Source organism: Sinohyriopsis cumingii, chromosome 16, assembly GCF_028554795.1.
Source record: "Sinohyriopsis cumingii isolate HCF-2022 chromosome 16, ASM2855479v2, whole genome shotgun sequence".
Lineage (NCBI taxonomy): Eukaryota > Metazoa > Mollusca > Bivalvia > Unionida > Unionidae > Sinohyriopsis > Sinohyriopsis cumingii.
This window is the reverse complement of record NC_142976.1, coordinates 21073921-21083918: the sequence shown is the minus strand read 5'-3', so window position 1 is coordinate 21083918 and position 9998 is coordinate 21073921. Positions and strand designations below refer to the sequence as shown.

Genomic DNA, 9998 nt, shown 5'->3' with positions numbered 1-9998 from the left:
AAAAATTCCAAGATTATAGGTTGGTACGTGCTTTTTAGTTTCTTCAAGCAGTTAAAGTCCAAACACTTGTCTCACGTGGTGTAAATCAATACACTTAATAAGAATGTATCCCACTGTCAGTGTACAAGGATATGTTAATACTCCTGTCGAGGTTCACTGTTCAAGGAGCATGCATGAGTCAAGTATATCCCATTTGCGATTGGCACAATACCACCTTATAAGACAGATTTGTTCTATACGATGCATGCCACTCACCCATGATGGTTTTGGTGTTCTTAGGTTTGTGCAGTGTTGATTCCAAATGTTTTGCCTAGTATACCAAACATGCTGATTTTATACATTATTTGAAGGCAGTAAATGGAATATTCCATTTGGAAACTGAAATGGTGTCTAGAATGTCCAATCTGTCATTGTATTATCCTTTCCGCCATTATGGCTAGGCACCCAACGGTACACAAAAAGTCTTCCCCAGAATCAGTTTTTTTATCTTATATAAAAATGATGTTGTCATAAACGGTTGTGTAGAAGAGTCCGTTGCTGCAAGAAAAGTACTGGCGCCGAACACTTTCGCTTGAAGAACGGTCTTTTAAGAAGTGAGTATACGTTTTTCTTAACTGAGAGACAACTCAATATCCACTAGTGGTCAAAGACATCCTGCATCCATGAAAGGGTTTATACTCTAATGCAACTCTTGTAGTCCATCAGTCTGGAAAGGCTGACATAAATGTTATATAGTGTACGTCAACGGTGATCCATTCGTTTGTTTCAAGTATTGTAACCACAAAGTCTGAAATTTCTGGAGAGTATTCAACATGTTGTAGTGTTTTAAAGAAACACAAGTTGTCTAGATGGTGCTAACAAAACGTTAAGTTCAGTTGGCAATGGCAGAGTAAACACCTCGGTCGAGTTTCTTTCTTTAGAAAGTATAAATGAATCATGGGTTTTGATACGAGATTGGAACAATACGACCCGATCTCTTCGAGTTGTTCTGTACGAGCCACATTCTTAATTCTGTGAGTGGAGTTTTCATTCCACATATTTTTCTTTGTTTATTTGTACTGATTTATACAATATCTTAAATTAGTATATTAAACTACCAGTCTGAAACGGGTGACTGCAGGGAAGTTTTGGCCGCTCTATCTGCCCTTTCGTTACCATTTATGCCAACATGACTTGGCATTATGTTTCTGCAATATATGGGATATTAACAGATCACCAAATAGAAGAGTTTGAAAATGTGGATATGGAAAGCGAGATTGAACTTTTTCTGAATGGTAAATCTCTCCACCACGTGTCTTTAAGCGTAAGATATTTATGTGTGTGTGATAGAGATTTGGATTTTTAACGTAGCTTTAACAATGTTTCAGTCATATCGCTATGATATATGTTGCGTGACAGTAATAATGATGTTTAGCATTTCGTAGACATATGTCATCGTGTTCCACCCAGTCACATTGTCCTGACACCAGGCCGACAAGTCCTTATACTAACCTATTAATGGTGAGCGCCGAGCAAGACAGCTTGTTAGTACCATTTTTATATGTCTTTGGTATGACTTGGCTGGGGTTCGAACCCTCAATCTCCCGCATCCCAAGAGGACGCTGTAACCATGCAGGCCATCAGAACAATCGTGTAAGTTGGATAATTACATGAAGATGTTTCTACTGGCATCCCATAGCACGGGTATTAATATTATCAAAAAAAGAGGTCCTTGCAATTCTGACTGCAGAGAAATACAGATAAGATCAGATTCACAGATGTCTTGATGCGTTGTTGTTGTGGGGTTTAACGCCATTTTTCAGCACACGATATGCTATACATGGAGGCCAGTATTAATGGTGGAGGAAGAACCCGGGAAATCTGGCAAACTTTCTCACATACCCACGCAGACAGAGGTGAGATTGAAGTGATCCGTAACGGAGAGCGCTTTAGACCACTCGGCCACTCGATGCGAGCTTTAGTTGTAATTTAGCAGTCAGTAAGTTTATACCTGTCCATTCCAGAAAGAATACATGATATTTATTGTAAGGGACATATAACAAAATAGTAATGAGGAAGATTGTAAAATCCATCACTTGCTGTTTTGTTTTAGTTTTTGTTTTTGTTGATGCATAAAATTGCAAGCTACCTATTATTGTTACATTCCTTGTCCGGTAATGAAAAACAAAACTATTCTGATTTGAAAGAAAATCCCAGACCGTACATGAAAATTAAGTGGTCGCTAATTAGTTGTGTCGTAAGCACATTTGTCCCTAAATCAAAGAAAGAAAGAAAGAATGAAAAATAGTATAGATTCAAGCTATACATATATAGCGACAGTCTTTTTTATTTTTTCGAACTGAAATACCCCTCACCAAAAAATAAAATAAAACATTTTATATAGTTGCAGTATTTTCATCAATGTGTCAAGTTTGATTCAGGTATCTCGAAAAAAGGATCTTCTGGGAATGGTACGAATTTGTGACACAAATATTGGTGATCGCAATGAATATTTCATTCACGTTGTTACAAAAGAAGAAGGAAATACAATAGTCTGGGTTGAAATCCAGGCACTTTTCCCCATCCGGTCACTTTGTAGAGCTTAGTTACGACTGCAATTTATATCGATATGTGTAGCCTGTCGGATTTAGAAAGAATTATAACATTTCGGAATATGACTGATATTTGCAGTGTTAGTTGGTGCACAAACCATTATGTACATTAGACTGTTATGTATAATACTTAAGAATTTCAGGCACATACGATTACATACAATTCCCGGTTCATTTGTCGCCAGATATATCGCTAAAATTGATTTTCATAGGTGCAATGTACGAGTTCTAATATTCATTATGTAAGAACGTAATAATAAATAACCGATGTCACTCTCCAATGTCAGAGTCAACTCGTGTAAAAGTACAAATCTAAACTACCGGGGCCAAGAATAACTTTTTCGGAATAACTGATCTAGGATATAATCATAACCCATTTCATCACCTTTAAAAATCTAGATGCCGCTCAAAGCACCGGAATAAAGAAAATGATTGCTTAGAGGTCAGTGGCAAGTGTTTATGCACAAATTTAATGCTGCAATCACCGGTCTAGTATTAAAAACAAAATTACGAAAAATAACATACACAAGTGAGGGCAAAAAGGTCCATATTGTTTGACACCTTTATTAAAATAAAGCATAGGACTATTATCCACTTGACCAGAGAACTCAATGGCAGTTCATAGCAGAAGTTTATGCACCCCAATCCCAAATTTATATCTGCAATTTTCACGTCCAAAGGCTTTTGACATCACGTGATGCTTACAGTGCAAACACAAACCCTTTACCTAGATGACGATTCTGCGAAACAGCGTGGATTAAACAGGCTGATGTAATTGAAAAGTTTTGACATCCAAGCCATTTTTTGCGATATTCTACCTTCCCCGAACCGAGGTGTTTACTGGAATCGGGTCACAATTAATAGCTCCGGTTCAGTACCCACGAATGTAGTCCCATTCTATTTTTATATGATTGTTCAGTTTTCTCCATAAATATGAATTCAAGAGTTTATTACGACTATATATAGCAACGGACCCCACGTGACAGATCGTGCTACTCAAATATTTCAAAATACATATTTATGTGACCAAACTCCTCCAATAAGACTTAACTCAATTCTTCTAAAATACCAACTGCCAAATCTGTCCAGTGGAAAAATACAGAATCTCGTAAACATATTTACTGATCGTTCTATTAGTAATTGTCAACACAATACGTAAGCATATATTTATAGATTCGGCTCGATTTTGCGTTCTTTAATATGTTAGACTAGGCCCACGCATGTACGAAATCCATCTATAGATAATTATTATTACCTACAGCACTGAATAAAAGTGCAAAACGTAGATTAAAGCATGTACAGGAGTTACAATATATCTAGATATACATAACACTGAATAGTTTGAGTAGTGTAGGAGCAAACATTCTGAAAAGGAGACATGACTGGATTTTAGAATTTATACCATGTCTCCATGATAAATAATTAACAGCGGTCTACATGGGTACGCTTATGGAAGTTCTAATGTGGAGTAACTGTATTGGTGTAATTCTAATTTAATACTGAATTTATTAAACGAATTGAATAATGTCCAGCTTTGGCGAGCGAAGCTAGATATTATTCAACGAGTTTCATAAATTAAATATTAAATCAGTAAATCAGTACCCACAATTTTTATTGTAATTGAAATATTATAGGGAGAAAGAAGAAGCAATAAACATCCACCTCCGAAACACATCCCTGGCTACTTAAACAACTAAAAGTACTTTGTACGCTACACGATGGAAACAAATCTGAGATAAACCCCTCTATCGCCCACAACTCTTATCATGAATTCCTCACCAAATTTTCAAACTACAAAAGAATTTATACTGATGGATCAAAGGATGAGGAAAAGGATGCTGCAGTCTTCGTTAGTGGAGAACACACAACAACAAGGGTTCGCTTACCAAATGATGCATCGATTTTTTTCCAGCCGAAATCGGAGCAATAGACCTTGCTATGCAATATACCGAGAGAAAATAAAACGTATTTTAAACAGCATCATCTTCTCCGACTCACTATCAGTATCACTACATAATATAAAACTTGAAAATCCATTATTAACCAATATTCTCATAAAAAATACCAAGCTGAGTATTTCCCCCAATATAGCATAGGGTTAGTTACCCATATATATTGGTATTAAAGGATCACTCTGCTAAACTGGCCTTATCCATAGAACCAGCTGATTTTAAAATACGCTATACTGATTTTAAACCTAGTATCAAAGAGACTTTGCGTCAAAAGGGTGAGGCATCATGGCATAAAGCAGTGAATATCAAACTTCATGCAATCAAGCCAACTCTAGGAGAATGGACTCCTTCCTACAGAACCATTCGTAGGGAGGAGGTAGTCATTGCAAGAATTCGAATTGGTCATACTTATATAACCCGCTTCCATATGCTAAAAGGCGAAGACCCACCAGAGTGCGTCTCTTGCAATAAACCATTCACTGTTAAGCCTTTTGATTAAGTGTTTGGACCTCCAACCTATGTACAATCAGTGCTACAATGTTCATGAAATGAAGGAACTTTCTGATACAATAAACGTGTCTTGTATTATAAAATTCCTGAAAGAAGTAGACATTTATTCTAAACTAGAATTGTTATGCTATCACCTTGAGTATTTATATGTAATGGATGTACCGTTCTTCATACTCAATACCTTTTCATCTAAATCTCCATTAACACACACCATTTACATTCCCGGTTGATAGGGAAGTTTTATGTATTACCCTTACCATCATATCATTTTGCTTTCAACTGTTTGTCATTCCTATTGCCGGACGATAAGAAACCTTTTATCTCTTTTAAATAATCTTACACATAACCCTTTGTATGGCGCTAAATAACCTAAGAGAACTGATGCACCGTAAAAATTACAATCAATCAATCAGTACTTCAGTCATTACACAATAGAAAACTGGAGAACCCATTGCTGACCAATGTTCTCGTTAAAAATACTAAGCTGAGTACCTCCCACAATATCGTATACTGTTTGTTACCTAGCCATGTTGGTATTAAAGGTAATGAAAAAGCAGAACGCGCTGCTAAAATGTCCTTAACTCAAGAACCATCTGATTTTAATATACCATATACTGATTTTAAACCTAGTATCAAAGAGATTTTACGTCAGAAGTGGCAGGCAACATGGAATGAAGCAGTGAATAATAAACTTCACGCAATCAAAGCCAATCGTAGGAGAATGGACTCCTTCCTACAGAACCATCCGTAGGGAGGAGGTAGTCGTTGCAAGAATTCGAATTGGTGATAGGCATACAACCCACTCCACCATACTAAAGGGCGAAGACCCACCAGAGTGCGATTCTTCATTGAACCATTCACTGTTAAGCACTTTATCATAAAGTTTTTCGACCTATAACCCATTTGCAAGATGTTTCTTGTATGTTGGAGTGTCTGAAAGAAGTATACACTTATAATAAGATATAACTTTTATGCTGTGACAATCGTATGTAATGTACATACCGTGCTTCATACCTTTTCATCTAAATCTTCATTAGCATGCGCCATTTACATTCCCCGTTGATTGGGAAGCATTATATATTACTCTCATCATCTCCTCGTTTAGCTTTTAACTGTTTGACATTTCTATCGCTTGTCGATAAGAAACCATTCATCTATTTTAAATAATTCTACATATAACCTTTCGTATGGCGCTAAATAGCTTAACAGTGCTAACGCGCCCTAAAAATGCAATCAATAGAAATTGTGCTGACGGTATTTGTATCACCTGGATACATTTTTTTTATAACAAGCTGTGTTTACCATCGGACTCGTATTTTATTACTTGTTACTAGTGCAACTAATAATAAAGGGGAGAGTTATGATAATGTATAGTATCACTAAAACAGATTAAACTGTAATACTTCCAGCTTAATAACAATAACAACAACAATACAACAATAACTTCTACTACTACTACTACTAATAATAATAATACTAGCGCCTATGTAAGAGGTTACAAGAGGCATCAGCATAATCCTATTTATATAGTGCTGATTAAAAGTTAATATCCATAAAACTTGAAGATAAACTACTTGAAAAAGGTCAGTAATATGAACCTTCATTATAATTTATCTGCATGTTAATGCATCAGCAGATTATATCTTAGACGGTATGAATAAATCGGATTATTTTAAGAAAACAGACTGAGAAATGAACAACAGAAAAGGTATTTGTGGAAATATGCTTGATCTTTAAAACAATTGTTTTCTAATGATCCGATTTTTCTCACTCGTACCGCCAGCTGTCAGCGTTTTTTGGTCCTTTCTGCTGAAACTGGCTTAAAAGGTCCCTTCTAATAAATTAAAACGTTCTTTGAGCAGAAACGGAACATTATTGAAATTTTGTATTCGTTCGAACTGCAGTGCAGGAGGATGAAATGAACATGTCATTTTCAATCGACGGCAGGCCGTGTGCGCATTTTGGCGCTTGATCAGCCGTTTTTTTCTTACCCATGGTTAGCAAATCTTTGAAGTGACCTAACATGTTTTTGTTTTGGTACAAACCAGTCATCCTTCTATAAAAGCCACATGGTTTGGTCTAAATAGTCACCAGTGATTTTCGTCGAATGACAGTGATATTGCCGATTCTCCAAACAGTGAGCCGTCTTATCAATCAAACTCGTGGTTAACGCAACAAGGAGGTCGCTTGAGGCGCTTTTATGACTTTAGCCGAGTATGAAACTAGGTTGCTTTCACGTGGTAACAGGAAATGAAAATAGCAAAAATTCATTCACAAATGCAGAGTATATTAGAGACAGAAACCAAAATATTTGTGTTGATCAGATGGAAGTATAAGCACGACGTGAGAGCAAGCCTTTTCGAATTCAGTTTTGTATATTGATATTCGATCATAGCAATTTGACGAAAAGAGATACATTTCCGTTTAGGGAATTATTTCTATACATTTCAGCTAATTCATCGCATTCTTATAAACGAGTATTTGTTGTGGTTTTGGATGACAGCTAAAACATTAGCACAAAAGTGCTTCAAAGCGTCAATATTTTCTTTTCATTAATTGAGTCTGCGTAATATTGCAAAACCTGCATCGGTGGTTCAGTGGTAGAATGCTCGCCTGCCACGCGGGCGGCCCGGGTTCGATTCCCGGCCGATGCATTTTAAATTTTATTAAGAGTCGAAAGTTATAGATTCAAATTCTGCACTATGACACATTTAGTGTTTTTATATATGGCTTTTCTAATATCAGCATTTACTCCGCTGCTTACAATGACGCTACATTAATATATTTACATTGAATGTTAGCCGGTTAAACTAGAACATTATACTATATGCGAGTGGATTGTGCATGTGCTCTCATCGGAGGAAGATCGAGACGGTAGTAAAAACAATGAACCTGATATGGCTGGATAAACTATCGAGAACAATATCAGAGTCGTATATGACAGAAAATCATTCTAATGACACGAGATGAAATCGAGAAGAAAGGAGATCAAATCGATACTGTTTTGTTTCAAGCAGCCTCTGGATGAGATGTAATTAATGGATTAGATGAGTGAATTCACGTATGATGAAATGCAATACCAAATTCTATATCAAGCATTAACGAAATACCAAAAATAATAGCTTATTATGTGCTCGTTGCAATGTAAATATTAGCGTCGTCTCATCATACTCGCTACTATATGGACCTCCGGTGTAAATCAAACTTTGTAAGATTGTAAATGATAACAGATTGGACAAAACCTTGATAAATATGAAGCCTTCCAAACTGAAACACACGTCCAAAATTAAAGGTACAGATGTTACAATTGTTTATCCTGCATAAAGAATACAATGAAAATGAAGGGGGACACGCACCATTTTTGAGGGAAAATGAAAATAATAGTACATAATGCAATAATTGTGCTATAACAACACATTTGGCTGCTTCAGCACCCTGTCATCTGAACTTTGTGGTCTGCACGTTACTGTCAGATTTTCTTTCGGCACTTTATTATTGCAATAAAAGTGTTATGATGTGCTCAAGTTTTGAAAACTTGGTGCGGTTAACCTGAACCGAGCTGCATCATAGAATCTTCCATTTCGGATCTCTCACATTTAGTTTTAGTGGGCACTCATTATCTGTCATTATTTATTATAACAAATCCTTTGCTGTCTGAATTATTTTGTGTCCAAACAAACCAATAAATAATTACATAACAAATTGTGTATTTGCAAAAATTTAGCAACTTTTGAAAACCTCACAAATACATTACACTAATGGCCGTCAAAGACGTTACATTTCAACTTGGCCAACTATCACAAATACTGTTTTCATTGCCAGATGCAAGTTTTTAAATTAGACATTCTTAATCATCTTGGTTTTGTTATATTTTTAAAATGGACCCATTTGTTAATGCCATACACTAGAATTATTTATATATTTATAATATTGATTTTGTACACTTCATATTATCTTTTATTAAATCTATTATGCTACCAAGTAAAATCTATAATCCTAGGTATCAAGACAGTAAAGGCAGTGAGGTAGTTAAATTAAGATGATTGAATAAGACCAAAATGATTATAAATTATATATTAAAATGTGTCGATTAAATTATTGATGTTATCAATATTCATACTGAGTGTAATGTTTGAAACATTTAATTCATAGTTAAGTGCTAAATCTTCTTGTTTAATAGCAGAATCAATCAGCACGCATACTGTTGTTGTAGGGTTTAACGCAGTTGTGCAGCAATATATGGTGGCCAGTATAAATGCTGGAGGAGAACAAGGGAAATCCCCGGAAAGAACCACAGACCCTCGAGAAGCTACTGGCAAGTTTTCTCTCATATCCACATTGGCCGAATCCGAGACTAGAACCCACGCTGACAGAGATGAGATGGCAGTGATCCATAACGGTGAGCGCTTTAGACCACTTGGCCACTTGGCCACTTGGGGTCCCACACGTATACTGTCATTAGGAGGACTATTTTACCTATAAGCATGTCGCATTTGTTACATACATTATTTTTTCCAAAAAGTAAATAAATAAAGGCGTTTTGAAGCAAACGAGTCAGTAACTAATGTTTGATGATTTCGAGCAACGAAGTTAAATTGGACATTACAAAGTGCTGTTTATTTCTGAACTGTATATGTATCATGAAGGGGAGGGTAACGTGAGTGTTAAAAGTCTTGAGCTTAAAATTATCTCCTTAAAAAACTTAAAGGAATGATCATAAGTTAAACAAAACTTACATGCAACATATTTTCGGGGAGAGAGTTACCACTGATATGAATTTTGGAACAATTTCTCACTGGTTTTCACAAACGTCACAGATGAAAACATTGTAAGTTTTCCTAAATCTATGAGAAAGTCACACTACCCGAACTACTAAATTTTTGGCATTCTACATTGTTAACATTTGCATCGTGCAAAGTTATTTTTCGTCAGTTAAAAAATTAAA

At 35.8% G+C, this 9998-nt stretch overlaps 1 non-coding gene across 1 annotated transcript; it reads left to right on the top strand.

Annotated features, from left to right (window-relative positions):
- The first annotated feature begins 7636 nt into the window (after nucleotides 1-7636).
- On the top strand, nucleotides 7637-7707 carry Trnag-gcc (transfer RNA glycine (anticodon GCC)). Its single transcript has one exon. It is a non-coding gene; the product is annotated as a tRNA-Gly (tRNA).
- Nucleotides 7708-9998: the final 2291 nt, after the last annotated feature.